Genomic DNA, 25,491 nt, shown 5'->3' with positions numbered 1-25,491 from the left:
AACTCTGGTATTTACTCTAGATATTTAGTATGTTCAAGTTATTTTATTATTTATATTTAAATTTTTCATTGTGGCTCGTCTTTTAGAGAATATGTTAATCTCTGAGAGTGCTTACGTATATATTTGATGACAGCTCTGCCCACTCCTGAAAGCTTTGCTGTTGGTCAAATTACCATTTGTATTAATATTAATTTCACTCAGTATAACTGAGTACCCTTGCAACAACCTTAGATTAGCTGGCTTTGGAGTGTCTAGTGGTGGTGTAACTACCTTATAGTCGAGGCAGAAGATGGCATAGCTACTAAATCTGTGCCAGCCTTTTCCAGGTGTGTGTGTGTGTGTGTGTGTGTGTGTGTGTGTGTGTGTGTGTGTGTGTGTGTGTGTGTGTGTGTGTGTGTGTGTGTGTGTGTGTATAAAAATCAGATCTCAAAGAGTGTGTGTGTTTGTGTCAGCTGTTTGGAACAGGGTACAAAGCACTGATTTTACAGAGAGGGTGCTGGGGAACTTGGCTTGGACACTTGGCTGAAGTCTCAACTCTATAGCTGTGTTATTGGGGAGTCTTACTGGGGACATGGAGGGAGACAGAAAAACCCAGAACCCGGACTAAGTGTGTTTCCTGTGTGCCCTTAAGGGAAATTGTGCTTGATGCAGAGAGCTGCATCTGGAAATACTGGGTGCATCCATTTTTGTTCCAAATGAACGCCCCTCTCCAGTGCCAGTAGTGAGGATTCAGGCTCCTTGATTACTGGCCCAGAGTGAGGACATCACAGACGTTATAGTGTGTAAGGATTTCTAATTGCCATTTACAAGTTGGCCCATCATCTAACATTTTACTTTCTAGTATTACTTAATTCTTTTATGTTTATGCAGTTTGAATAAATAGTCTTATTTGTGTATTTTTCAGTTTTCATGAATACTTTACACTGTACACCCTGTGTTAGTAATTTATACTTAATTCCTCTGAGATGCAAGTGTTCAAAGCAGCCATAGTGAGTGGTAACTATAATCAAATAATAGCTACTCAGATAACAAATGGTTATAAAAAAACTTGTAGTTTCAGGCAGCAACACAGAAACTTGACATATTTAACTCTCTTGTAAGCTTCTGATTGGACAGAACATCAGGTCATCTGCTAGAATCACTAAGTACGCCAGGAAGTATTTAAGACATTTCTTAAGAAATACACATAAAGAAAGTAAAACACAGTACAGTGCACACATCCTTAAAAGAAGCTAGAACAGCCTTAAAATAAAGAAAACACTCAGTTTAGGATTGCAGCAAAGAATCCCTCATTTTTGAAATAGGCTGTCCTTATATATCAAGCTAAGTACGTCCCTAACAACATTTAAAACCAGTCTAGATGGCTACCTTCAGGACACCGGTTAACTTATGTAGTGTCTACACCTAACATAAACCCTAACACTAATAAATACTATTATGATACACTAGGCACTGAGGTGGTGGGATTCCTTACTACGGTTTCTATTACATTTATAGTCCTGTACAAGTTCTCAGGCTTCAATGCATGAACCTCAGCAACAGATACAAATTACTGTGTTTATGTAAAACACACAGTCTGACATAATTCCTTGAAACACTTCTTCAACTCAGTTTCAGTAATAGCATCAGTCTTAAAATGCACCAATACACTCTGCTTATTCAGCACATCAGTGTTGCAAAAATAATGATTTTATGGATGAAGTCTTTTTTATCAGACAGCACCATGAACATTTCTAATAAAGTAAAAGATTAAAAAGTGACTTTACGAAACTGCTTGTTCCCTAACTATATAAAAAAAAACAAATGCCCTCACCCTTAAATCCTAAAGCCTCTATTAACTTAGCCCCATGCCCCAGACCTCACTCCACCAGAGCTGCATCTACCTCTACCTTTCTGAGTGGCGTCCCTACCAGGGACATCCTAGAAGCTGCTACCTGGAGTTCTGTACATACTTTCACCAAGCATTATCATTTACCAATTTTCTCTAAATCCAGAGCTGGCTTTGCTACTGCAGTCTTGCAGGGCCTTATAGCTGGTGCTAATGCTATCTAAATTCCTTCTCCCAACCATAGCTTTGGGAATCTACCCAAATGTAATGACTGCAACAGTGAAACATGAAGAACATAGTACAAGTTGTGTACACTTACCATAAATGTAGATGTTTGAGTGTGTTCACTGTTGCAGTCCTGGTTACCCTCCCTCCAGCCCCCTAACTTCTATTGGCTATATATATATTGCAGTCTCTTTGATAACCTTAATTCTCAACTCTGCACATATTTTTCAGATCGAGTGACTACTGAAACATTTAAATTAAAAGCTCAACTCTTTTTTTCTGTATATTTTTGCATCCTCTATCAGCTGATCATCAATCCTCTACAGATGCATACAGGCCCTTACTCTTTATAGTGGGAACCACTGTCCTTTCAAATCCACCAGGGGAGTCTTGTGTGGGGGAAGCCATCATCTGGATAGACAATGGAGGTTTTTTGTGTACTTGCCAGCATCCTGGTCATAGCGGCATTTTGTATTTGTAGCCCTAGACCCAGCCCCTGGTGGTGAGGTACTCACCTGAATCACTGCAGAGGCTGCCTATGCTCTCCCAAGTCTATGCATACATGCTCCTTCACATGCAAGATGTGGAGCTACAATTACTGGTAAGGGCAGCCACAGCACATGCCCTTCCTTGCTGACTACTGTTTCCGTGTTATGTGTGGCCTCCATTTCACTGCTCTAAAGTGGCAGATATATTCAGCTGGGAATGCTATCCTCCTTGGCAGGATAGGCTCTACACATCCTCCCCTGCCAGTCCATCAGTCATCCATGCAGCTAGTCAAATTCAGGTTGTCTGGGTTGTAGCCAGGGCATTATCTCTGTATACCACCTGGCTGGCTAATGTACAGCTGTAGTCTTTTCTGGTTTCAATGAACCATCTGTACCACACTCATCTTCAATGACATTAAGTGCAAGCAGTCCTGGAGATTCTTAATACCCTTGTGTAGATGCAATCTTAGAACATCCAGATTGTGACCTGCCCTGTTCTATAAAGCCTTAGGACCAGTGGTGCACCAGGTTACTTTTCCTGTACAATATGAGCACACTAGCTAGCTGGTGGGGCAGTTAGCTGTTTGAGCATGAGAAGTCTAAAAGAAAAAATAGAATGCGCGTCGAACATTAGAATATATATCGATAGATACATACCTACTGTCCACCTCTGTTCTAGCTAAGTGCGGATTTCTTCATAGGAATGCAGTTATGAAACCAAATTAAATATAACAGTAACTTTCTCAGGAATAATATGTCATGACCCTGAGCTATTATAGAATGTACTTAAACATTGATTCCACGTAAGTAGTTCAAACTCTATATCGTACTACACTGTCCAGCAAGTCTTTTAGGATCTTACACTAGGCTTTTCTTTATCTAGATTTGTGCATACAGAAAACCTTCATCCTTATTTTTCTAAAACCCTCTTGTCCTTTCATAACCAGGCCACTGACAAAGTAATTAATTCTTGCCTTACCACCAACAGACACAGATACACTAAGTGGTGTAGCCTGTGTTTACCTAACAAGGGTTATTAACTGCACTTATTTGGCATCCTCATGATATCATGTCACAAAGCACTAGATGATATAAACAAAAGCTTTATTAAATCAAAACTCACAAGGCAATATCTGCCCTTTATAGTCAAAATTCACAAGGAATCCTATACAGTATATAGTCAGCATGAGTTCCTGAGGTTTAGAAACTTGGACCTCTACTATTCACACAATTTATTAACTTCCTATCTCCAACATAAAACAGTTATTTTGTATTCAGATTACCTGGTCCTCTTTAGAAATTGTCCTTCACTGTCGGCATATATTTTGGGAATATGTTTAATAAGGCTTTTACAGTTATACTTCGTAATCTTTAACATTTGTTTACTGGGAAAGTCTGACTGGGACAGAACCCGTTTTCAGTGGAGGCCTGGGGAGAAATGCTCCAGACGCATGTCTTTGGAATGTGGGAGGAAGCCGGAGCACCCAGAGGAAACCCATGTGAACACAGGGAGGATGTGCAGAGTCTGCACAGAAGGCACCCCAGCTGAGATTCAAACTGGAGAACCTCTTGCTGTGAGGCAAAAATACTAACCTCTGCACCACTGTGCCACCCATCTTCCCCCATCTGCTCGAACAAAATGTACTACGAAGCTGAAGGGTGTAAAAATAAAGGTGTTCCAGGATTACGTAACAGTAAGAGGCGATATAAATGTGACTGTTAATCCAGGTTCAGATGCCACATCTAAACTGCACCTACAATTTAGAGATGCAATGCATAAAGGGACTGGATTAAGGTGGTGCAAGATTTCCATCTGACCAATGTTTCCTGATGGTGATATAAATGCCAGTATATATATTTATTTTATTTTCATGGGGCTCTGCCTTGAATTAGATTTACTTTATTTACTTAGTGCGTCTTAGTGTTTTAGGTAGGCCATTCCAAACAGATCCCTTTTAAGCTATGACTTGAGCCACAGATGACAAGTTATAGCAATCAATATAATGTACATAAAAACATTGTTAAACAAAGTACAGCCAACACACAGAGTACACAATGAACATAACAGGAGAGTGATTAGCTGATTTAATGCACAGTTCTTCAAAGAAAGCACTGCTAAATCTCTAATGCCAGAAGACCAAATGCAGAATGACCAAAGTCGAAAGGCCAAATGTCAAAAACCTGGCAGAAAAAAATCTGAAGCACAAAATATCAAATATGTGAATGTATAAAACATACCAAAACACTGGTGGTGAGCAGCATCAGTCTGATACTTTGCAGCAATTTAAACTTGACAACATGAGGGTGTAATCTCCACAAGCTTCCCTACCCATGGTCAGGTATAAAATGGACAAGGCTGAAGCTTACAGTTTCCTGAGCTGCAACTCATTAGTCACTATTCATTTGAGACTCATTGCCTATACATTGTGTATTAGTATGCCAGCAAGGATCCATAGGCTTTTCAGTCTTGTCAGAGATTGTGCAAATCTGGAGTTAGTGTGCATAAATAAGAAGGGGGTGTCAAGCAAATTCCTCATATGGAGGATGCAGTGGCTGTTATCCCATGCAAAATTGCTTTTTGTCTTTTTCCATCTTGAAGCTTTTTCAGATTATGTGTTTTGTCCACCTGAAACTATATACAAAGTGGATTTATCCAGATGTAGTTGAACAATCTCTTCATTATAGTGGGTTGTAATGATGTCAAAACCAAACATGGCTACCACAGTGAATTAAACACCCTGGATTTCGTGGACTGTATAAAACATATTCAGTAAACAAGGGCAACATAAAAAGTTAATGAAGACTATGTATGTCATTCAGAAAAATCTCTCATACAATCCCTTTCACAACAAAATTATTCTTCTATGCCTTTTCCGCGTACGTAATGCAGTTTAATATTTTTATCATACTCAAGACCAAACTATCTCCCCAGCTCCACAGGAAGCCTTCTTGCATTAACTAATGTCTTATTTGAGTCTTTTTGAGTCTTTTCACTGTATAAAGTGATTCCTACTAAAAAAAAAAAAAAAACTCAAGATGTATGACCTTCAAAAATATATTGTGTTGTTTGTACATTAACTGTGTGGCATTCTTCTGTAACTGCTTCATCACTGCACCAACTTGAATTTGTCATTGTAACATGCAATTCTAACAATAATGAATTAAATATTGTAATTAGTTTAGTTTTGATTTTTTAACTAACTGTGTGGCATTCCTCTAATGTACAAAATTATATTTAATTTGGATATGTTTGTCAAGGAACTGTGTGACATTCCACTATTCTGTACTAACTATATTGTCTAAGTAATACTTAATTGTACTAATGCTGGTGCTTTACTCACTGGGCCTTTGCTGAAAATGGGCAGCCTGCCTAGATGAACTTCCCCGGTAAACAAATATAAAATAAAAATAAATAAATAAATAAAAATAAATATGGAAAGTACTATGGGGATGTATGGAAATAACGAATGAATGTGAATAGGCAGCCAACATGAAGCCATAAGCATGAATCAGTGCTATTGAAACAGCTACCATGAAGCCATAATAAAGTGGGATAATGCGTAGAAATGTAAAAAAAGTAGCAACAGAAGCTGACAAATATAGCATTTTAGATTACATGAAAGAGACACCAAGACTATTTGTTAGTATCCAGAAATTATCATAGAAGATGCACTGAATGCATGTGCTGAAGCTGCCCAAGTACTGCTATAATAAGCAGTAAAGCTAAAAAAAAATAAAACTACCAAAAAATACCTTACTTTACAACAACTCAAGAATACACCTTGGTATCAGAACAACTCCAGCTGAAACATCATATAGAACCACCACCAACAACTGATGACATATTGAACCCCTTAACTGGTGACCATTTTCAGGAGATATGTTCCCAGAATACTGTCTGGTTTGGGTTATATTTGCTCTTTGATCTAAAACACCCCTTGATAATCCCACTTTCATTTTCTTTGACACAGCCTAAAGCTTTTATGGGAAAGTAAGCAAGAAAATCTCAAATAGGGGCCTGCCTCTCAGAGCATGTAAAATATCTGTATTTTGCTATAACGTATAAAATTGACAGAATATATTGGTTTTCCCAAGAGTATTATTGTTGGTTCTCATTTCATAAGAACATACCAGTAATATGATTCTGAAAGATACTGTGTTTGTTAGCTTGAAAAACTGGAAAATATATGGCCCGCTATTGTGATTCTAAGACTTGTAAATGCAAGTTCTGGAATTAAGGAAAAAAACAGTAAGAAAATACAAAACAGTGAATACTGAAAACCACTGTTCTCCTTTTAAGTTGTTTTTGCAGCTGAGCAAGCTCCCCTGACCCTCTAAATGTGAAGCACAAGTCCCCACAAAAGTCCAGAACTTGTATATATACCACCTCTAAGATTGCCATACCTCTGTGAGAAGGTAATATTTTAAGAAACATATATTAAGCCTGAGATTGCTTTAAGTCTGTATTTTCACTCATTCAGTCAGTCTCACTTTTCCAAGATTTACACTAACAAGTCTCAGAAAATATAATTAACAAAATATACATTTTTTGTGCAATGAATGGCAAAACCACAGTATTCAAATGGCTATGTAAGACTACTGGTGGTGCCTAGCAATAAAGGACCATTTTACTCTAATTGTATAAAGTATTGTAAAAAAATTCTCACAATAATATAACATTACCCTCCGATACAACATTCGCTTAGCTGGTCATTCTAGCTGTAAAGGCACATACACAACTTTATCTTCTTGTAATGCAGTTTATTGCACAAGTCTAAATGTTAAATGGGGGTGTAAGTCACTTTGATATTCAGGGGAAATACATAGGATTTTTACTTCTGATGTAATGACTAGCCAGTAAAGTAGTAGTTTAAGCCATTATGGTACTCAGCATATTAGACAGAAGTTCACCATAGCAAACGCTATAAAAACATATATAATGCAAATTGTCAGACTGGCAGTAAAGGCACATGAACTAAATGCACAGGGTCCTGTCTTTGAAAAGCTATAACATAGTCGCAGTTTGAGATTTCATTACAAAACTTTCTGCTAACAAAACAGGGTGTTCAACTATAAAACACACCTAAGAATACAATTTTTACCTTACAGTATTCAGTGCAGCATACCTCTGAATTTGGTTCCACAGTTTTAGACACTTGAAAGCATGGCATGTTGGCAACTGTATTTTTTTCTGGTGAAATATTGGATTTTTACTTTTGACATAATGAGAACTTAGTACACAAATATTCTGGACATTAGTTTTACCTGACTTTTTGTGTAAAGGTAAAGAAGCACCAACATGGAAATCAGGCATAGCGCTAGATTGTGGCAACAAAAGTCCTCTGAAATGCTGGATTTACTAGCTGTATATGACATGTTATATTTTGATTCCCTGAAGGGAATTCACAATAAAATACAAAAGGGACTTTTAATAACTTTTAATAACATACTTGGGTACAAAACATATAGTGGCCTTGTAGAATATATTCTTTCAGAGATGGTGCACTACCTTTAACTGAGAAGGAATTACATAAATATAATGGCCATGTTGTTCTTTGATAGTTACTGTCTCCTCCAATAAATCATATCAGTAATCATTCGCTAGTGATGTAACTGCCTTTTGCATTCATTACTTGTTACAAAAATGATACTCACATTCATTATACTTCTGATGCTTCTTTGAGAAAAACATGAAAATCCTAACGTCGGCAGTAATGTATTTCCACTTGCTGCTACAGGGCACTCCACCATATGTAAGCTCATGCAAAATAAATAAAAAATAAATACAGGTGTATTTCTCTATTGGTAATGAATATTTTTGCCACAATATTCACAGATCTATCTATTTTTTTTCTGCTAGAAAAAAGTAAGAGATAATCAAGTCACAGCAGAGTACCTCAATGTAGAGCTTTCATTTGCAAAGTTCTGTCCTAATCCCACCAAGCTACAACAATGATCACTTTAATGTAATTGGTCTCGGCTTGCAACTTGTTTTCAATCCCAACTTACTTATCATGCCCCTAGGCCCTTCTAATGTCATTTTTTTTGTGTTCTTTGTCTTTTGTGACTACCAAGAGGAGCAAGTCATTCAAGGTGTTCACCTGTTCTCTCATGAACTTAATCTCCCTTTTATGTTTTACCTGTTTGACTAACTTGTTTTTATAACCAGCTTCCTTGCTTTATTATATTCCTGCTGGAACTTTTTAGACATTTTCATTTACTGTAGGCCCTTTTTACCCATAACAACTACAATTGCATCATCTGTGAACCATACTGGCCTCTGCAGCATTTGTTGATGTAATCTATATGTTAACAAGCATGTACCAACCCCTTTATGAAAACAAACCCATGGCTTAATTGCTATTGTTGGCCAAGGACAGCTTGCTGGGCCAGAGCGATTCAACAGATTATTTTTGGGACATATATCTGATGGCTCATGTGAAGCCCAAAAACAGGACTCATTATAACTTCATAAAGATTAGCTTCCAAATTCCTATAACCTGCCTGGTCCAGAAAAAGGTATTTTCAAGTTTGTGATTGGCCATGGCTACCTGTAAATGGAAATATTCTGTAGCCACTCGTTAATAATAACAATGCTCTCTTTTCTGTTATCTGACTGAAGCAGCATCTTAGTGAATGTGTTTTTGAATATCAAATGTTGTAATTCTGAGAATAATCCACAGTTCTTAGCCTAAATATCATGACAACGTTGAGCAGGGAAAATTATGAATCTGTAATTTGACTCACTGTGTGCAGCTGTATTTAAATGAACAGACTTTTTTCATCAGTTCTAGGCCATAGCCTTATAAGATGTCTCATGTTATTATTATTATTTTAGGCATCAGAACATAAAGTGCCTGGACAAACTTGGTGTTCGCACACTGTAGCTCTCACTTTCAACTACCATACATTTGAGGAGTCTGCATGCTCCAGGTCAGACATGATAGTATTTTCCTGCTATAAAGTCAGAGTCTTCAAGAATAATATTCTTTCTGGCTTCTCAGTACTTTGGCTAATCTATGTTCATAGTCCATTTTTTTACTTTTTTATATGCTACATCTTAATGGTTATGAATTAGCATAGGCATTTTTGTTCATAGGTTCATAAATGTTAATGATCACAAGGGCATTTTTAAGCCTAGCTCACTCAACCCCACGCAAGTGAGACAGGGTGCACAGACCAAGCCAACTGTATGTAAGAACACCAAAAAAAGTCCAGGACCAAGGAGATAGATAAAATAAAGGATTTAATGTGACAAAAAAGCAAAAAGCAGCATACCGGTTTCGGCAAAACTTAAAGCCTTCTTCAGTACATAAGCTAACATGAATCCATTACACATTTAAATAGTGCCAAGTTACACCATAGCAAACATCTAGGCCATTAAAACATAGAATTAGTGAACATCTCAGTGATATAAGAACTAAAAGAGTATCTAATGCTCTCTATAAACACTCAGTGACCCATGTTACTGCCAAATTTCAATTTACAGTTATTAGAATCCAGTGAAATAAATCCGATAAAGCAGGTTGGCATTCTATATTAAATAAAAAAGAATCTGGTTGGATTGTCAGGCTGAGGGCTTTGTTCAAGCCTGGCCTTAATGAATTAAGTTAATTCTGGCTTGTACCAATCAGCTTTGGCTATGGTGTAACTTGGCACTATTTAAATGTGTAATGGATTCATGTTAGCTTATGCACTGAAGAAGGCTTAAAGTTTTGCCGAAACCGGTATGCTGCTTTTTGCCTTTTTGTCATATTAAATCTTTTATTTTATCTATCTCCTTGGTGCTGGACTTTTTTTAGTGTTCTTACACTTTTAAGCCTATCCATGCATATCAAATCTCTGGCAAGTTCTCGTACCCTTGATAAGTGTAAGCAGGGGCTTGGAAGATGAACCATTTACAGGCAGCATATGTCCATTACAGATATAGTTGGCAAACCAGGGATACATTTCCTGTTCCCCATCCAGTTGTTCAAGTTAGACTTGAATTGGGTTAGGGAGGAACTCTGCTTCACATGGATGGGAAGCCTGTTCCAGAGATGGGGTAGTCTCTGGGATACACACATGTCTCTCCAGTAGGTCCTAATTGTATCTTAGGCAAGTCGGGTGCTATTTGTTTTGCAGATATGTTGGAGGTCCATCAAAGTGGGGTCTGACAATGCCTTGTATGCTAGGCATAGATCTCCCATCAACAGCCTGTAGGAGACAAAATATAGAGACAGGGCCTTGAGGCAATCTGCATTTGGCATGCTACTTATGCCTTGTATTCTTTTAGTGAGGAACTTCTGGTTAGTTACATAACAAAGGGGGCATTGTACTCAGTGATAGGTCCGATGAATACCAAATGCAGTGGAACAATGACTTCCTTGGCTCTAGATGCCATACCTTTGTTTATAAGTTGCACAACATAAAATGATTCCTTTCTGCTTAGACATGTGATGGTCAAAGGCTAGATTACTGCCTATGTGTCCCCAAGTCCCTGACTACTGGGTCAACTTTTAGGGGTGTGTTGTCAATATGATAGTTGCCAGGAGTGGATGACTTCCCAAGGGATACTATTATGCATTTCTTGGCATTTAGTTTTAGTCCATACCAGTTTCATGTAGCTGTTTGTATAGGGTTTCTGTAAACAGTTTCACTTAGGCAGCAGTGTTCTCGGGTTTATGGGGGCTTGAAATTTTGCCAGGTTATCACATAATAGTAGGAAGTTAGCCTTAGAGTAGTTCTTGAATATTCCAGGGTTAGTGGATCCCAGTTTTATTTTTACTTTGAAGGAGACCATTTTGACCTTACCAGAGAAGATATTACACTAGGTGGTGTGAAGTACTCTCCCATATTAGTGAGGACCAGATCCAGTATGACTGCACCCCTGGCTGGTGTATTGACAATCTGGTGCAGGGATTTTGTGTTTACAAAATCCAGGAATCTCTGTGCCTGTACATTTGGTGTCATATATGATTCCCAATTAATAGTGGGGTGATTAAAGTCACCTATGAATATGGCATTGGGGTGGATGGTGAGTGTTTCCAATAAGTTTAAATACATGTTATGGGTTTTCTGGGTCATAGAGGGGGACCTATATCTGGCAAGAATGTGGTATGGGATTTTGTCTATAGTTTTTTGGCCAAGGGGAAGCTCAAGTGCACTGAACTGTCTGACTAGCCTTAAGATATATTTATTTTTGATGTAAATCGAGACACCTCCACCTTTAGTCCATGTCACTGTAGTAGCTGGTCTAAATGTGTGGAAGGCATTATAACTTCACACTGTCAGTGTGCTCTATGCAGCTTTAATCCATGTCTCAGTAACCACAAAGATGTCAGCATTCTCTAGGCTAAAGAGAGCTACTAGGGAGTGGAGTTTTTGTTTAGCCTCCTAGCACTGAACAGTAAAATTTTTAGATTTTCTTGGTTTTAATTTGCTATGTTGGAAGTACTTTTGTTTGACATTGCCTAAAAAGGCACTGTGTGGGAGGAGAATGTTTAGCTAATATTCAAAAGCCTAGAGGGGAGAGGTGTAGACCATCCCTGGCAAAGTAATTCAGTCTACTGACCATCTCCCTTCCATGCTGACAAATATTGTACCCCCTTAGAATCACACCAGAAATGAAGCCAATTATTAAAGTCAGTCATCCTTTGTATGTATTGGCATCATTTTTGGAGAAGGTAAAATGCTGCTCACTGCTAGGCACAAACCAGTCTGGGCCACATATTCTGAGAGCTCATGATGTATGCCTTCATATAGTTTAAGAAGTTATATCTCAGGTCATTTACACCCACTTGGACTATGACTGTGTCCTACTGTCACCTGTGTTCCAATGACCTGAGAACATGTGTAATGTGGCAGATCCTGGCCCCTGATAAGCAACTGACAGTGACTTTACTCACCCTGGTGAGAGGGACATCAGAGTGTCTCACAGTGGAGTCTCCAATGACCAGAATGTTGGATTGTGTGGTGGCTTGCATTATGGGCTTCATGAGATGTGGCTGTATGTGTTGATGTGGGTGTTGTTTTGAAAGAGTGCATTCAGGGCTGCTGAGGAGATTTGTTATGTGCACTTGATCTAGAAGGTCTTTGAAGTTTAGGAAGGTTACATTGAAGTGCCTCAGCATATGTGGGTCCATGTGTCTGCTTTGAATTGCATGTGATGGGTGCAGAGTATGTACTGCTGACAACCTTATTGACATTAGGAGTGCCTTTATGTGAGAATGACTGAGTTTATATGAAAGCTTTGCCTTCAGTGACATTGTGTATATACATCTCTCACATACCGTATCAGTTGTTTTAGAAATAACTGGTTGTCAGTAAACAAGAAGCAAATTTCTACATTGCCGCAGAATGCCCATATTCAACAAGCTGGTAACAGAGATAGCAGCAAAGTTCATATCCATGCCAACAAACCCTTTTTATTTGATTAGACAGTTGAAGTGCAAATGTAAAGTAATATCAGCAGTATCCAGTTTGCAACTCTGGGGGTATTGTTTGTCACTGCAACATAACTGTGCTGAATGCAACTAGGTATTGGTGAAATTTCAATGGTACTTTTACAGGAAAAATATCAACTCAAGGAGTCTGCATCTATACAGGGCATTGCCAAACACTTGAAGTGAAACTAATAAGTAGACCCTGATGATTTATGGATGAAGTATTTAGGCAGATATTCTGAAGTTAGCTTAAACACCAGGAAATCAAGCAGTACTTACTGAAGAAAATGAATTAGCTTGTCAAGAATGATTAAAAGAGGGGAGTTGCCTGAATGGCTACAGCCTGGCTACTACTAGTGCTGGTCTCACCTCAACTTTATGCTGTTGAGATACAATGCACCTTTATTTTTTCTCTCACCACAAGCAAAACTGTATCACCAATCCCAGGATGAGAAGCAGGCCACAGGCCCTTTGGTGATCCATAGTCTTGTCCCAGTCATGGAAGGGTCTGTGGCCTTTTTGTAGCCTTCTCCTGGTAGATGCCTTCAATAGCAACCATACCGATCAAGAAGGTGAAACACAGACGCTTACTGCCAAATCAGAAACAGTCAGCAATCAATGCACTCTGCTATTTCTGTCACCAGGAGCAAATATAAGCACAGATTCCAAGCTGGCATCTATGAAGCAGTTATTAGGGTTTCCAGTTATCAGCAGTCTCCAGGAAATAATGCCCTATGTTTCTTCTCTCACCAGGTGCAAAACAGAAGCACTAATCCCAAGATGACTACTGAGAAGCAGAATGTGGGCTCTTCAGTAATTGGTAGTCTTGGAGTAGATGTTGCAGATTTTAAAGGTTAAATGGAAAAATGGTTTAATATCCTAAGATCTGCAGTGTGATATGAAAGAGGGGTGTAACTTATGATGCAGCTGAAGATCCATTGATTTTAAAAGATCAGTATAGACTGGAAGGAGTGGGCACTTTGTATTCTGGCTCTATGGAATACAGTGGGATGGCCAATTAATTTAAATAGTTGAAGGAGAATGATTTCACAAAATGATAATTTTGTGTTTACTCAAAATAGCCAATGAAAGAGGAGAGGGAAGGAGATATGTGGTCAAATTATCATAAGGGGCAAGCAACTAGAAAGGCAGATGAATAAAAATAAAACACAGTGTAAAGAAAATAAATCAAAGCATACAAAACAGAGGAAGGTAATAAAGCAATGAAAAATACAAGAAAGCAAAAACAAATGAACTTTTCCCTCACGACAAATTGTATCAGAGTTTAGGTGAGCTTTTCCAGTGTGATTTCTTTCCCCAGTTTAGACATATTCTTCCTACAATTACTAATTTTCTTCATAAAGATAAATATTTTAAGAGTATCCTGCTTTATTAAATAACTAAAATCATCCTAACAATTAGTTTCACAAACTTTATGGTACTTTGGACATTAATACCTTTGTTTGTAAAATAATAATGCTAATGCTACTGTTACTAGTGATGCTACTACTAATAATATAGTGCTGCCTGCACTGATGGTGCATCAGGATAAAACGACAATAACAGTCCTGGCTAACCAAGTTTGAAGAGTGGCTTGGATGCTTGATAACCCATGCAGGGAGGATGGATGTGCCCATCCTGGGCAGGATGGAAGGTGGTTCTTGCCTGGTTTGTGCCATGGCTCCGGTGACAGACCCCTGCTTGGGTGGTTGGAGTTGTTAGGGTTTGGTCATGGCCACCCAAGTTAGTGATAATAACCTCTGCCGCTGCATGCAGTGGAGCATGCATGTACTGAAGGGGTGGGTATGGATGGTCCTCATGGTAATGTGAATGCTGACATCACCACCCAGATGGGAGCTATCTTCATAACTCTAAAATACTCTCATTGCTGAGATGTTAGTGAAAGCATAAAATACCCACATAGATGCCTGGATGAAAGCCCCTTGGATGCTTGACGGTCAGCACGCATGGGAGCAAAAATAATACAATAGAAAATAGGAAAGTGTTTTTCTTTTTAACCCTGTGTTATCATATTTAAGGGTGAGGTTATTATTTTAAAGCACAGAGGTTGAGAGGTGTATTTAGTCAGGTCAAAAAAGAAGACTGCTAAATAAAACAGCACAAGCTAAGTCAATATTTTTAAAATACTGCCATCAAGTGAAGTAAATAATTTTTACACTACGGAACTTGCCCAAGGAACTTCAACAGATGATAGACACAAACACACAGAAAAAGTATCAAACTACTGTCCCCTGCATCTAGGGGCTGTGCTAAAGTAGTGTAACATTTACTGAGAATATCATAATGCATAGGTAGCAACAAATAAAGCAAGGACAAGCAAAAGTCAAGTAAAATAACTTCAAATATTAACAAAACAGCCTCTGAGATTCAGAAGCATGTCTAACATGTTGTAGCAAGATCTACTGTAGAGTGGCCAAGTGGTGGGATTTGTCTGAAAGGTAATTATCAATTAAGAGAAAGGAAGTTAGCTCTCAGCCATTAACTATTAACGTTTCCACTTGTGTAAATGTCAGTGGTGGGGACAGAGGTGGTTTGCAAGGGTGGTTAGGAAATTTGCAAGTAGCAGTAGGAAGAATGTTGCATGCATGTGAGTATGCATGTGCATAACCATAACATGAAGATGTAACGAGGCTAGCTGTAAGGCACGAGTAGTTCTCAATGTCCCTATGAAATTGTATTCATTGAAATGAGGAAGGAGTGGAAGTATATAAAATCAGACAGGGAAAGAGCAAGCAGAAGTAGCTGCACAACGACACTAGGTGATTTGCTCACATTGACTAATGTCAATGTGACACCCCTGACCCCAGTTAAAAATGGGAAACAGAGGGCGACAATGACAGTGTTGACAGGGAAGGATGGTGTGGCAGTGGGGTGTGTGGAAGATGGGTAACATTTTGGGGGGAACAGTGCCATTTTCTTTTTTCTATTATGAAAGGTAGATGGGGAAGGATGTATGGGGAAGTTAGGAGATGGAAAGAGGGTAAAGGTATGGAAGTAGGGACACACAAACAAACAAAATACAAAGTCCAGTAAAGGAGAAGGTGACACCAAGCTGAGGTTTGATACTAGATATATACACATACTGAGAGAGGGAGAGAAGTGACACACAAGGGAGGAAAACACAATGATGGGGTATAGAGTGGGGACACAACTCCTGATTGCAGTGTCTGGGCCTTACTCAGGAGAAGGTCAGTAATTACTGTGGCTACTCTCCTCGCTGGACTCTGCCCCAGATGACACACAAGGTAGTGTCAGGCAACAGTGTGAATCTTCAAGCTGCACAAGGACCCTCTGAAGGCCAATGTGAGCATCAAATCAGTGGTACTCGAACTCTCGTATCACATCAGGAAATGGTGTGATCCACAGGTGATGTTACCAGAAAGAACTATAACACTCTCCCCAAGTGACTGTCCACCAGAGGCCACTGTGGACACCTCCAAGTCACCCTGATGGAGAGGCAGGTCTGGAGACAGATGGTGAGTTGGCAGGAGATCAATGGGTACAATGACTGGGTAGGGACAGGCACAAGGCACAACTGTGAGAGATGCTGCATAAAATAGCAACATAAATGGAGAGAAAAAAATACAGAAAATAAAAATATAAAAGTAAGATAGTGACAAGGGGGGAGAGAAGCATATTATTATCCTTTCTATATCTGATGATCAGCCTTACAGGTGCCTACAGGAGTACTGTACAGCCAGTAGATATGCACCTATACCAGGATCCATAATGATGATTAGGTATACAATGTCAATACTTTTTAGATATGTACATGCAGGGGTACAGTAAAACTGTACTGTTGGCCTGGAGTGTACAACAGTGTTAGGATGGTGCTGTTGGCCATATGAGAGCATGGAGTGTGTGTGGGCATGCTGCTCTGGATAAGTTGTATGGGACAGGGACAAAGACAGGTCATGCAGACATGCATAGTATTAAAATGTATGCAGGCCAGCATGCATATGATGTCAGTCAAATCCACAAACAGACAAGCAAGTAGTGTCAACACAGGCACATTCCAGCATATGATTACCAATCACTGGACTGTAGGCTGCTATGCAACATGGTAGAGCTGTTGAAATGTACAAATGCCATCAGTGTGCTAGATGGAAGTGGCAACCTCCATGGACATATGGTAGGGTGATGCAAGCCTATATGATGATATGCATATCCTGGCTGCTGTACACTCAGCAGCTCAGTGGCAGTGTTCATAGTAGACGTCTGTGTCAAACAGCTCTGCATTTCAGGTACCATGTAGTAGTGGACATGCTGTATGGGCAGACTGAGCTAAGCATATTTATGCAAATGTGGAATATGAGGACCTCCTGAACCTGCATGGTGTGCATATGGGTAGCATGCATGCCAGTATATATTCTGATATTGTGTCCTGAAGTATATAGTACTGTTGCATAACAGTACTACAGGTATCTATATAGATTTATAACAGTGACTAATAACATGCTGTTATGATATACAAAATTTACTATAAGATGACAGGCACCAGACTCTCCCCTCTGTCTGGACAGATGCCCCATTCTCCTCTGGTACAGCATCTTATTCTCTGTAATCTGTTTCTGATCTAAAAAGCATTAACAGGAAATACAAGGGTCATTAATTAAATGTCAAGCAAGGGATCATTTAACTATATCTGAAATAACAGGACAGTTATCTGCCTTCTATATTAACTGAACATCTCAGGTCCATTCTGGCTGACCTCTTCTTCCTATTGGCATAGAAGGTCAGAATGGCTCATCCTTAAGTCACTGCAGTGGTGCCTACATTGCTCACCACAGTGGCTGATGCCACCACCCTTGCAAGGCTATGTTTGGTATCTAGTTTTTACTGTGGCCCCTTGTAGTAGTTCTCCTGCAGGTGCTCCCATAGTCTCTGTACACAAAGTACAGAAATATTTTATCCTCTTTAGCATGTCTCCTGGGTGCCCTGCCACACTCATTGCCTTCAGACGTTATAGTCATATATCAGGTATATATCATATATCCAGAGAAAAATGGTAGCTCTCTTATGGCCATGTACATTGCTATAGCTGATGTGACACACCTCCTTGGGCAACATGTTTGTGTGACCAGTCACAGTGCCACCATACCTCTGCAGGTGTATACAGGGAGTGATAGGGTGGTGTTAGGCTGTGGAATGTGGCATTTAAGGAGTGTATCAGCAGCATAGTACCTATCAATAATTTACCCCAAATTCTTACTGTGGCCAAGAACCCCCACACACACACACACACACACGCGCACGCCCCCAGCACATTACAGGTACTCATGAAAGTGCAAAATCTTGAACAAGCCTGACAGTAAGACCTGGATGAAGTGTACTGTGTGGTGCAATTGTGATTCAGGAACCTATTGACTGTGCTTGAAATTGCAAGACAAAAACAGTCATGGCAATTTCCATGCTCATTCCACAACAGGTGTTTGCCATACAATAACAACCTGTGGAGTGAGAAAACACTGCCAAAAGCTTAAACTCTGTCAGTTACACAACCACACAGGAGACATAAGTGATTGGGGAGTGGTTTTATTTGTAATTTCATTATAACATACGCTGTACTTGTCTGCTGTTTGCTGAACTACCTGAAACTGTGTTGGGTGAGGGTTGAGCTACTGCATATAGCTGACAACAGGTGCATACTGTCTTGGATAATGTGAGCAAGGATAGGAGTTTAAGCTATGGCATAATGTCTGCAGGTAAAGGTATGTAATAGATTTAATGCACAAAAGTAAGGTGTGCTATGTTTGTTAGCACTTGGGATACATAGTCCCTGGTATAGGTCTAGGACAGTGTATGTGTCCCAGTCACTGTTAATATGTAGTTTATGAGAGATGTTTTGTTTGATGCCATGTAACTTGTCTATGCTTCCCCTTATGCCATGGTGCCTGTATAGGAGGGTTACTTCTGTCATGGGGGCATCATTCAGTGTGAACCCTTTGTGTACAACATATGTTTTTCTGCTATCAGAGTCAGTGCCACAGTATTTGTAGTTTGCCGAGTGCGGGGGGTTTGGAGGTGGCCACCTGCACTCCTAAGTAGTGTGCATGTATTGCACTGTGTACTACGCATCCTTCCATGGCATGACTACATGACTGGTTTGCCCCTGTAGCTTTTACAATCACCTCCCATTATGGCTTGCATATGTGAAAAGAGTTGTATGTGTCTTTGTACTCATAGGAGAAGGGTGTTTACAGTACCATGGAGTAAGTCTGTTGGCCTGCTAATGATCCACTGGGTTATGCAGCAAACTCTAGTGTTTTGCCTTTTTTCCATCCTTACTGTAAGTGAGGATTATCCAAGGCCTCTGTAGCATGTCTGACCTTCCCCATATGAGAGGCCTTAGGTGAACAATCATAGGGGATTGTACATATACATCTTGAGGGATGGTCTAGTGTAGACCTCAGCCTACTGTAGGTCTACACACACACTCCTCTCACTGATCATATCCTCTTGAGTACAGTGTGATAGCAGGCTTACTGCAGTTACCGTTTACAGTGCATGCCAGTTTCAGGGGTGTTGTAGAACAATGGCAGTCACATCTACTGCCAGGCCTGTAGCACTGCCAAAGTTTGGAGGAACTTCCATAATGAAGTTCACCACACTTGTACCCATCAAGACTTTTGACAGAGATGGTATGTTTGCTACAATGGCCCACAGACACACAGAATACAACATCTGACCCAGATACACCTGTGTTAATACAAGGTTACCTATGCAGGGTAATGTGACACCCTGCTATGTTTCACAACAACAACCAGAAGCATACTGTACCTACTTTTGTAACATGAATGGCAATCATCCATGTGGAATGTGTCACATCATGGGTAACATATAAAACAGGTCATGTCAGCACTGGGCATTGAGGTGTGCTGCTGGAAAAATTCTACCAGACAGAAAGTGATATCTTGATAAAGGCCCTCTGTAAACGTGGTTGGCAGATGTTTTAAAATGAAAGATTTTATTGGGCTTTCTGTGAGTGTACCTGGCAGGATATTTTACTGCAGCTTACTGCTGTCAGTGGCCGGAATAGTACATATGAAAAGGCCACAGAATGGTCACTGACATCCTAGCACATGCATGCACTAAGGCAATGCACCTGGCACAGGAGAATAGGGACACAAGTGGGGGCATGCTGGCAGAGTCATCACTGACAGACATGAAGGAGTTCCTGGCATCTCTGCCTGGGGGTCCAGTGAGTTCTGGTATCCATGATGGAGTTCTAGATCTGGATACTGAACTGCACAAAGTGCCTTTATATCACTTGTCAATGTCTCAGGTGGGTATATCATAACATGTGGTACTATTTTGATTCAGAGCCAGACATCTAATGAGCATGGCTTCTTTGTTGTTACATAACATAAAGTTTCCATTGCACCCTGTTACAGAGGAATAATTATATTGGCTGTAGCTGTTGGTGAAGGGTGCACATATTGTCTTAATTATGCTTATGTCTTGTCACAGGTGCTGTGTTTTCAGCTTCCTTCACTGGGGTATAGACATGCCTGATACTGGGGAACTATTTGGGCTTCATAATGATAGCAAGCCAAATCCTGTCACAGCTGGGGGTCATGGTGTCAGTGGTAGACATAGGTAGGTATATGTAATGCGATGGACATATCCTGTCCTGTGTCTGTGTATCCCACTCCTCAGAACCAGGATGCCACATTAGGACAGAACATGACTGACACTGCCACACAGAAAGTGCACTCATCTCCAATGTCAGTATCAGCCTTGGTTGCTGCCATTTCCACTGTGTGTGAGGAGGATGGTCTGGTGTTGACATACATGTGGTCAGCCATGCCGTGGTTGTTACCACCCTCCTGAGCTGTCTTTATGGCCATTACACAGGATTTGTGTAGAGGCAATTTACATGGACAGGCAGAGACAATATAACCATAACTGTGCTGGGTTGGGTAGTATTGGTCTGCATGAAGACCTGTGGGAGTGCCTGGGCCAAATGTGGAGCATTATGGACTGATGGCATTGGACATCTGTATGCTGTAGATGCCCCTTTGTAACCATGTATCATGGTTACTGCTTTTCCTGTGTCTGTTCCAGTATGGAAGGCAGAGGGTATGGTCTAGTATCCGTAGTGCCACCACCTGCAATCCACCTCCAATCTACCATCAAATGTTGAGGGCATTACAGGACAATGTAGACACAGACACAAATGGTGAGTTCATACTGAGACCACCTGTAGAATATCACATTGTTTATGCATACAGAGCATTCCATCTTCTCTATATGGTATAGATCATGCCTGTGAATTTTCTCAGAAAGGGCAGTTCATGGACGGGGATCTCTCCACTGGACCCTGGCAAAGTGCTATATCATCTACTGCCTGGAGTTGAGTCCATGCAGACCCACACATAACCATCAGCACTGCCCAACACTGCCCAGTCACAGTACATGGAGACACCACTCTCTCTCTCTGCCATTCTTCCCGACTCTTCACACTTACCTGTCCATTACTCACACAGTCACACACATCATTACCCTGCACCCCCAACACATTGCCTCTTCTTGGCACTTATTACTGTGGTCTTCCTCACCTGTGCAATGATGTCAAGTGTGGTCTGCATTATGTTACTCTGCCACGTGGGAACCCTGCATCTGATGCACAGTGTGGCCAGCCTATTCTTGCTAAAACATAGTGTAGAAATTCAACCAACTGTGATGAGGTGGACTGAAAAAGTGCCATATCTCACTGTTTCATTCTTTTTGCACTTTTCAGAATAAAAGTCACAATAATATTCTGGTTGTCTGATCAATGCAATTTAAATTGTAGAATATACCAGATGGTCCCAATAGAATCCTCAGCCAAACGAGAAAACGATGTAGTATAATGACACTGATGGATTCAGCACCCAGGAAGCACGACAAACTTCAAAGTTCCATCATACGAACTCCTTTATTTGTTAAAATATAGACAGACAAGCGCTTTCACGCACCAAAGTGCGCTTCCTCAGATCTTCACATTAAATCACATTTTTCAGGAAGTATATATACCCAGTATAATTAAATTAAATTCAATTCAATTAATTGTTCACTTAGTATAATTAATCAATCAACATGCATAACATAATTGGCAGTGTTTGTTAGATGCATACAGAGCCAGTATGAAACGAATTCAACGTATCACTTCTGTAGAACCATTTAAAAACTGGGATTTCATCGAGAGACATACTGAGGCATATTACAATACCATTAAGATGCATTTCTCATAGATGTTAAAAAACAACCTAGTATATGTTAAATTTCCTTAATAATCATGTAAAAATATAAAAAATATATATGTATAAATATAATGTTTGTATATGTATAAATATACAAACTTCTGTATACTGTTTAACTTTCACCTAAAATATATTTGTCCATACAGTGTTTTATTTTAAAAACCATGCAAATAAAAATATAAAATGTGTATATATGCTCTTTCTAGATAGTTTAAAGTCTAAAACTCTTAAGAATATGTATGTGTTAAACACATACTTTAATACTATGTATATAAAGGTGCCTTATTTCATTCTCAGTAAATGTATAATTCTATATGTATTGCATATAACTATTATTGTATATGTTAATGTAGTGTTATATATTTATGAATATAAGTATATGTAAGATAAAATCCGAAGATATTGTTGTATATTCATCATAATGTCTATAAATATTAATCTTTAAAATATGCATATGAATAATATTACATGTCTATATTAAATGAATAAATAGTTAATAAATAATAAATACATAAATATTCAACGTATAACTATATGAGTAATAAATTAATCAAGTCAACAATATACATAAAAAATGTGTATATGAAACATTATTATAAAGTGTAATTATGAAATATATTTATAAAATACCAACATACTATCAAATAAATGTGCTCTTCATGTGTATATGCAATATTTAAACTATATCTATACTTTAAATAGCAAATCTACATAACGCATCTGGTCTTGTGGTGTGAGTGGGAATAATAAAATGTTACCAGCATCATTACTTGTATATCCTTCCATCTAATATTGGTTTAATACAAATACTTTGATTCAAGCCTGGATGTATGTGAGCCCCTAGTTTTAAAATCCATGCTAATTCAATATTTGCTAAAGTGTTCACATTGTCACCCCATCTTTTATTCAGACCTACCAGCTGCAATACTCTAAATCTAAAACTGTGTTCTCTAAACTCATTTATATGTTTGGCCAGAGCATTTTTTTCATTCTTTTTCTTTATCTCATAGATGTGATTATGCATCCTCTGTTTAAACTTTCTCTTGGTTAAGCCAACATAGAATGCATCGCACACTATGCATGTCGCTAAATATATTAAATTTGTAGAGTTACAGCTTGCATAAAACTTAGGTTTGAACGTAATGTTCATTTTGGGGTGTTTATATATTTGTGTGTCACTAATGTACCGACACATACTGCATCTTGTGCATGGAAAAGTACCTACAGTCTTGAATTGTATCTGTTTAGGTATCATACCCTTGCTCTCTTTAAAACATAATAGCTGTTTTAAATTAGGTGAATTCTTGTATACAAATTTGGGTTGCTCTCCTACTATGTTCCTGATAACTTCATCTGTAGTCAGGATCTTCCAATTTTGTATAATTATATTCCTCAAATCAAAGCTATCATTTGTGTACTGCATTGTATAGGCAATTCTATTGTTTCTACTTGATGCTACACTTTTATTCACTTTCTGTTTTCTAAACGGTATCCTATAACTCTCTACTGACTCAGCTGCAAGATCATGTGTTGAAAGAGTTTCATTTTTTATACCTTGTACTAATTTTCTATTGTATCCTCTTTCTAAGAATAACTTCTCCAAGTTGTCTGCCTCTTTTAATAATATTTGTTTATTACCACATAATCTCTTTATCCTGATATATTGGCTTTTAATTATGCCTGGAAACACATGTCTGGGGTGCATGCTATTATAATGTAGAAGGGTATTCCTCCAGCACGACTTCCTGTATAGAGTAGTTTCTATCTGGTTTCCATTGATGATGATATTAATATCTAAAAAACTAACCTGGGTATATGACCATTCCATAGTGAATTTTAAAAACTTAGTAGTAGATTCTAAATATATTAAAAATTCATTAAATTCATTCAAGGTACCTTCCCATAAAATCAGAATGTCATCTACAAATCTTCTATACATTCTAATATTATTTTTATATATTGCATTATTCAATAGGTTGTTTTTCTCCCAATTAAAAACCACTAAGTTAGCATAAGTATTCGCAACGGGGGTGCCCATGGCAACTCCCCATTGCTGTAAATAATACTTGTCTTTGAACATAAATACATTATTTTCAAGAACCGTCTGTAAAAGATAAGACAATAAAGTTTGTTCATCTCTATCAAAATCAGTATCCAAGTTCAGTACTTCCCTCATGGCTTGTAAACCATATTCGTTTGGTATGCTGGTAAAGAGATTTTTAACATCTAAAGTTATCAAGATGCAACCATCCAATACATTTATACGTTCTATATTAAACTTCTTAATGCCATCCAATAAATGATACGTATCTTTAAGAATAGTAGGGATGGAGTCAACTATGGGTCTTAGTACAGTTTCTAAATATATAGATATACTCGAGGTGACCCATCCCCTGCCTGAAACAATCGGGCGCATTGGAAGTGAGAATGTTCCTTTATGTACCTTGGGCAATCCTTTCATGCAAGGTATCAATGGTAAGTCAATAACCAAAAAATCATACAGTTCTCTATCCACTTGTCTACACATTAAAAGATCATAAATATCCTCATGTACATTCTGTATAATTTTAGATACATCAATAGCAGATATGACAGTGTAAGTTTTTGTATCATTCAAAAGTGTGTACATGCTTTCCATATAATCTGGTGTGTCCATAAGTATTATACCGCCCCCTTTATCAGCTGGCTTTATAGTTAACATGTCATCATCTTTCAATTTCATTAGTGAATTAATTTCTGAACTAGTCATGTTATAGAATCTATTTCTCTTTTTGTTACCTTCTATGTAATATTTATAAAAATCATTCTCACATATTCTGATGAAACATTCAACATTATTAGGTGTTGGTGGAATAAAGCTACTTTTCTTTTTTAAAATAGCAGTTTTCCCAGCTTCAAATATTCCAGTATTATTATGAAAATAAACTTTCAATGCTACTGACCTGCCAAATAACCGTAGGTCAGTTAGTGTATTATTTAGCTTACTGGGTTGTGAGGGTATAAAACCCAACCCTTTATTCAGTATTGTCAAATCAGTTTCATCTATTACCTTACTAGAGAAGTCATACACCAAGCAATTTAATTCCTTACATTTTTCCTTTGTCCATATCTCTCTTCTGATATTGCCTTATGTCAACTTTATATACATAGTATTAAAGTATGTGTTTAACACATACATATTCTTAAGAGTTTTAGACTTTAAACTATCTAGAAATAGCATATATACACATTTTATATTTTTATTTGCATGGTTTTTAAAA

The sequence above is a fragment of the Protopterus annectens genome, chromosome 6.part0 (genome assembly GCF_019279795.1).
Source record: "Protopterus annectens isolate FY-2018-M chromosome 6.part0, PAN1.0, whole genome shotgun sequence".
NCBI classification, from domain to species: domain Eukaryota; kingdom Metazoa; phylum Chordata; order Ceratodontiformes; family Protopteridae; genus Protopterus; species Protopterus annectens.
Note: the sequence above shows the minus strand (reverse complement) of the source record.